Below are 7,060 nucleotides of genomic sequence, written 5' to 3' on the forward strand. Positions count from 1 at the left end.
CTGGAGCAGAGAATGGGATGCAGTCTGCAGAGCCACCCCTGCACAGGGACAGCCGGCAGCACTTCCACCACCGCCGCTCGCTGCCTTCAAAGCAATCATCACACCAAAAAGCAGGACTCGAGTAGAAACGAGTCCCCCTCCGCTGCCTTTCTGAGTCACTGGCTCTTTTCTGCCTCCGTATGAACTTATTCTAGAAGCAGAAGGAGCCTCCTTCGCACAAGACAGTGATGAGAGGTCAGCATTGTCCCTCTGAGCCTCACAGGTCCGTGCTCCTTGTGTATGCTCCCGGTGGATCGGCTCCAGCTGCCACTAGAAGTGCTGTAGTTCAGCATCCAAATCCCCACGTCTCCTAAAGCCAGATTCCTGGTCGGAAGGAACCAATTTTGGGAAGAATGAAATCTCGGGGATTGGTCTGAAGGACAGCTCACACTATGAGATGTCAACCGCTGGGCAGGCAGACCTCTTCTGTTCAGGCCCAAGCAGAGTAAGAGCTACAATGGTATCCTAAATAATGGCCAGGCTGAGTTTGGGTTTTCCCTTAAGCGTGCTTCCAACCTGCTGGGGCAGGTTGGGGATGGTTCTCTTGGAGCCACCCGTGAATCCTGACCTGTGAGGCTGATGACGGTCCCCCTCAGAATGCAGCCAGTTACACAGCTCAGCTCTGCCCAAAGGGAGCCACCAGCCCGAGGATTGTCCATCACATGCAAACCCATGGCTGTAACCGTGTTTGGCTGCACACGTGTTCAGATGCACGTGTGTTCGGCTGTACACACGTTCACAGCTGCAGATTACAACAGCTTCAGCAAAATGCATATCAAAGCACGACTCTAACCTGGACGCAGTTGTTCTGGAGGCTGGATGTGACTTGAAAGTGAAAGTGACTTGAAAGGGAAAGCTCAGCTTTGCTACAAGCCCACTGACTTTATCATCCATTAAACCCGGCTAACGAACATGAAAGATCTTCAGAGAGAAGAAGGGAAGAGCGTGCAATTGTCAGTCTCATAAGAGTCTGTTCTGGAGCCTGAGAGATACTGGAACACAGTTAAGTAGAAGACAATCAATTAAGGCTTAAATAAACCCAAACGAGCAAACATTAATGAGAGCTATCTTGTATTTGAAACAAATCCTCTTAACTCAGCCCCACTTAAAAATGTATTGTTTCCCTGTTCGTGCTGAATGCATGGAGCTGATGTGGGGACGGGCACTGGGAGATGTGTCCTGTGGCCCAGGGAACTCTGGGGCCCAGCAGCACAGGTTGAGCTTGAGAAAAGGGGGCTGGAAGCCAACAGGACACTTGTGCTCATTTAGCTATAAGCATCTGCTAGACCTCTACAGACATCAGTAACACAAGTGAACACTGGTGTTGAAAGGCACCGTGCCCTGGCCATCAGCTTCCCCATGGCCATGGGGTTTTTCTGGAGCTTATGGCTTCTGCCTGGCATTGAAACATCACCATCCAGAAGCTCCCAGAGTATTCCTGAACCAGGAAAATGGGAGAGCTCAAAGGGTCATTTGAGGCTTTCAACAGTACCAAAGCAAGTGTGCATGCAAAGCTTTTGTATGTAGGCTGTTCTTTGGGTTTGGGGCTGGTTTGAGGTGCTTGGAACAAAGACCTCATGTGGAGGGAGATAACTGGGCAGAATTGGGGCCTCTGAGCTGTGTTCTTGCTGCCCTCCGGAGAGCCCTGCTGCCTGCCCACCACCTGCACTTGCTTCTGCACCTTCGCAAAATAGCCAGCACCCCATTTTTAGTGGCCTTGTGAAAGGCAGAGTGAAGCCAAGGGGCTATCATGGTCCCTTTCTCTGCCTCATGTTCCCAGCAGCAGAGCCGGCGGCAGGCGATGGAGCAGCCCGCTGCGGAGCAGGAACTGAGAATTATCCCACCATTGAAGTGGGAGGGAAGGAAGTCATTAGCGAATTCATTTGTCTAACTTGTTCTCCTCAGAGTCATCTCTCCACGAGAGTCAAGTTCCTGGCGCTGGTGCCAAGCTGGAAGCGCTGCCTGGAGCCGGCTGCTGTGTTGCAGGTCACAGATGCTCACGCAGCCCCAGCGTGGGAAGAGGGGAGGGATTTTCCCTGTGATCCCAATTGCACTTCCTGGTTTTCCCATACCGTTATCACCCACCCACCATGAGCATGAATAGGTGTGGGCATCCCAAGGGTGCCACTGGCCACGGTAGGTGCATGTCACCAGCTACATTTCACCCACTGTGATCTTGAGGCAAAATCTGTTAATTTGCCTCTGAGTGGAAAGACAGACGCCGCCTCGGCTACACTTGCCAAGGAGGAGTGAAAATTGTCCCTTCAATAGAAATAGGTTGTCATTACCCATTTTCCTTTCATAAGATAGAAGCAGGAGTGTTACTTAGAGCTTGTGAAGAGGAGAGCAGTATAATGCAATTTCCACCTCCTTGTAAGATCGTACTTTAGTTTTTCAGACCAGTGCTGACAGGGAACAGGATTCTGGAAAGCACCGAGCAGATTTTGTGCTCTGAGCAGCTCTTAGGAGACTCTGAGGCTCGTATTCACTGAAGAAAGCCTCCCCCGCTGTCTCAAACCCCTCTAATAGTCTCAATGGGATTGTATAGTCAGATAGAGATGGTCAGCAGGGGAGCTGGATGGGGGCTGAGGAGAGGTGACAAAGCTGTATTTGCCCAGTACCAAGAACCAGCAAAGGCAGCGGGGGAGCTGCCACCCTGAAGCCAACATCTTGTATAGTATTTGTCTGGCTAGGCTGCTCTCATGCAGTTTCTTCTTTTTTTAAGCTAAACATTGCTAATCAGCTTCTTCAAGCTCCAACATATGTCCTATAAATATCCCTTGTGGAAGCAAAATCTGTCTCATATGTGTATGCAAGACAAAAGGAAAAATTAGAAAGCATGAAGCCCTGACTTAGCAGCCCAGTAGCATAACTAAGCTGGAGCCTTGGAGCTTAATGAAAGAGGGAAGAAGTGCCTGACTTGGCTATGCCCTTGATAGAGCCTCAGGGCACACAAAGCCCCAGGAGCCTCAGTCCCCAGCAGACACAGAGTTTGCCTGGGCTCAAGTGCTCATTGTCAGCCCTTGCATCCCCCAGCCCCAAACCCCAGCTCTGAGGGACCTTTAAGCTTTGATGGACATGCAGCTCTGGCACGCCTTCTCCCTCTGCTTCACTGTGGAGCCCAGGGCACCAGCGGGGGTCAAAAGCAAGTGCCTGATAAATAGAGCTTGCAGGAGACTGGAAACGGCACTTTACATCTCAAGAGGCACCTGCCTTGGGTAACCATGCTGCGGAATCCTTGGCATCCTTAGATAGGTGCCACCACTTCAGCATCGCCATGGTTTCCCCGGGTTTACATCTCACTGCTGCAAGGTGAACCAAGGTGTCTCTCCTTCCCTGGGGGCTGAGAGATACCAACAGCATGGAGATACGGAACTAAAGCAGAGGTCTCCTCTGCCTGGCAAAGGAGAGGTGCTGCTACAGGCTGCAGTGCTTTATGCTGCTCCTCATGGGGAAAGAAAAGCTAACCCAGCCCTGGCTTGCCAACAGGGGTATGGGAAACAAACACGATGAGAGAGACACCACTTAGAGGTGTATTTTCTTTCTGAACCTCTGCAGGAGCGTGGGTTCAAGCTATGACAGCAGTCTGAGGGCTCAGGGGACATGAGGTGCAGGCAGGGCAATAACAAAGATGATTTTAATTTTGCTAACTTGAAGTTCCCAGTAACCTCACGGCAACTACATCCTGATTTAAAACTCTGGCCCTGGCAGAGGCAGCCGGCGTTAGCAAACCCAAGCATGACAAAGCTGAGAAGCACAGCTACTGGCTGCCATTTCCCCAAGCTTTTCCAGCTCTCCATTGCTGGGAGGTGCTACAAAACGATAGCACTTGGATTCATCAGCAGTATGTGCCTCTTAACCCCCCCCGATCATCTCTAGCAGGGCTGTTACAGATTCCCTTTGCTTTGGCTGTCTCATAAATCTCAGTGACGCTGACACTTTGGCACGGTTTAATTTTGCAAATCTGAAGAATGATCAGGCCAATTTAGTTCACATTTAAAGCGTTTGTGTTCACACGCTGGAAAGCCTTTTTTTCTCCCTTGCTCCTTGCCTAAGGCCCTTATTATCTGCTGGTGCTATTTATCAATGCACAGCAGGTACATTACTGTAAGGTCTCTTCCATAAGTGATACAAAATAATCACTCCTGTTCCTTACCCGCTCAGCAAGAAAAGTGATCCTGACTCGTGCGTGTCAGTATTCCAGAGCTGCAGCAGTTCTATATTACTGCAGGAGAAGTGATTTAACTCAATAAGCTTTCTTCCTAAATGGCAATAGTTTTATAAAACAAAAGGAGGAGAGCGTAGAGCAGCACGGCATTCCCCTTCTGCTCCAGGGCTGCATCACGGGGCTGGGAAAGCTTTCACCAAGCCAGAGACATTGAGAATCCCAGACTGGTTTGGGTTGAAGGGACCTTAAAGCTCACCCAGCCCTAACCCCTGCCACGGGCAGGGACACCTTCCACTAGAGCAGGTTGCTCCAAGCCCCTGTGTCCAACCTGGCCTTGGAAGAGCTCACTGGGGGCAAATACCTTCCAGTTAGCTCCCGAGGCACATGAAGTGAAGGAGCAGTCTTTAATAACAGCTCATGCTTCTAAAAAACCCAGTCTTCGTCCTCCTCTGCACGCAGCTAACAGCTCCTCAGTACAGCTTTGTCTGGCTTCAGGGAAGGGATGTGCAAACCCTTTGCGCCATTTTAATTCATAGGCTCATACAATGATAATTAAATGCTTGCTGAAGTGTCTTGAGATGTCTGCACGTCTGCAAGGTGCTATGCAAAGTGCACTTCCCCACCAAAGTTACTAAGGGAGATTGTGAGGACGCGGGAGATGCAGAGGAGCAAACCTTGTATGGAGCAATAAACACCAACCTGAGTGCTGGCTTTGTGGGACTCATGGGAAGAGCCAGAGCCCAGCTTCTGGAGCTCCTCTGCACTGCTTCTGGCCTTGGAGCGATGGCCCCTGCAGAGTAAGGGGGATGATTTAATGGGCTGCTTTTTCTTAAGCACCAGGGATGCAGGTTTTGTTTGGTTTTCTCCTCCCCCAGGGACTGAGGTTTAATATTACCTTCCCATTAATTTATATGAGGACATTTCCAAATAGTAAACTGCCAATAAATTAGTAATGCTGATCTATAAAAGGAAAAATATGGTGTGTTGCAAGTTTATAGCCCTGTGGAAAAGACATTAAGCAGAGGACTCCTTAGCACCGAGAGCTCTGAGAAGAGCGGAGCGCTGGATACCAGCCCCAGTGCAGTATGTCTGTGGGGAGCTGGGCTCACCTTGGCTGCAGGGGCATTCAGCATCCTCATCTCTGCCTGGGATAGAATGTTATCACAAACCAATGTTGCCTTTATTCTTATAAAACTCTCTTGCAGAAACAGGTTCCTGAGCAGGTCCTGGGTGACGTGAGGCTGCAGGATTCCCGGACTCGGACTGAACTCATTAACCCTGCGGCTCCTTCCCTGCACTGAAGGTGCGCCAGGAATGGTTTGTGCACATGTACAGGCTTTCCCTGTAACCACCGCTTTAAAGGTAAGTGGAGTTGATTGAAAATTTTCCCACTGAAGAGACACAGAATGACACAAATAGGATTTGCCATCTGAGGCAGTGATGCTCCCCTGCTGCTCTCCAGCACAGCGTGTGCCCTCGCCCGTCAGGAGCTCTGGTGTCCCTCAGAAATATATGGAGCAAACGGAGGGTGGAAACCTTCCCTGTTTTCCTGTGTGTTTGATGCGTGGCTCAGGACCCGCTCCTTGCTTGGCATCAGCACCACAGGGCATTCCCAGCTTCCCGGAGAGGCTTCTTCCATCGGGAACAGCAAGGACGCGTAGGTTGGGTTTGGGATGCACCACATGATCCAGCACATTCCCTTCTCCAGCTTATCCCTTCCCCAGCTGAGATGCAAACGCGGATGTTAGCGAGCCCAGGGGGATGCAGAGGGAAACTTTGATCTCTGCTGTCAGGACCCCTGACGGCACAGAAGAAAAGCAAGCGCTTTCCAGTTGGTTTTTAAACATACTCCCCCCCAGCGTCTCTTTGTCAGACAGGGAAAAAAAAGCACAAAACCATTCTCAGCGACCAAACCAAAGGCAATGAAAAATGAATGAGAAGACAATTCAGCCTGGAGAGTACAAACAAACTATGTGGAGCAAATAGTTTATTTTAAGATGCTAACAAATTTGCTCCAGAGGCCTGCAGAAAGCAGCCAGGTACCACCGAGCCAGCCTTTCGCTTATTTATAGGATAATTACAATGATTGATTAGCTGTGATCAGAAGTGTATTTATAGCGTGGAAGTTTTAAGCAATATTTCAAGTAATTCATGTCCTCGCTCTGCTCCCCGTTGCTGTCATCCCAGCTCTGCTTTTTGTTCCCCTTGAAACCTGCCTGCAGGACGATTTATGGCTTTGTTTGTGGGGAAAGCAGGTGTCTTGCTCCAGAGAACAGCAGCAACACAAGCGCTCAAGGGTAAATCCCTCTTGCCAGCAGAGGCAGTCAGAAAACACATCTTCATGTTCTCCTGCTACACCATCCACACATGCCCTCCCTCTGTGCCGGCTGCTTGATACAGACTGTGGTTTTCACAGCATCATAGAATCCCAGACTGGTTTGTGTTGGAAGGGACCCTAAAGCTCATGAAGTTCCAACCTGCTGCCACGGGCAGAGACACCTTCCGCTAGAGCAGGTTGCTCCAAGCCCCTGTGTCCAACCTGGCCTTGAACACTGCCAGGGATGGGGCAGCCACAGCTTCTCTGGGCACCCTGTGCCAGTGCCTCAGCACCCTCACAGGGAAGAGCTTCTGCCTCAGAGCTCATCTCAGTCTCCCCTCTGGCAGGTTAAAGCCATTCCCCTTGGCCTGTCCCTCCAGGCCCTTGTCCAAAGCCCCTCTCCAGGTTTCCTGGAGCCCCTTTAGGCGCTGGAGCTGCTCTAAGGTCTCCCCTTCAGGAGCCTTCTCTTCTCCAGGCTGCCCCAGCCCAGCTCTCTCAGCCTGGCTCCAGAGCAGAGACAGTTTTCAGCACAGGGA

The sequence above is a fragment of the Strigops habroptila genome, chromosome 16 (genome assembly GCF_004027225.2).
Source record: "Strigops habroptila isolate Jane chromosome 16, bStrHab1.2.pri, whole genome shotgun sequence".
In the NCBI taxonomy this organism is placed as follows: domain Eukaryota; kingdom Metazoa; phylum Chordata; class Aves; order Psittaciformes; family Psittacidae; genus Strigops; species Strigops habroptila.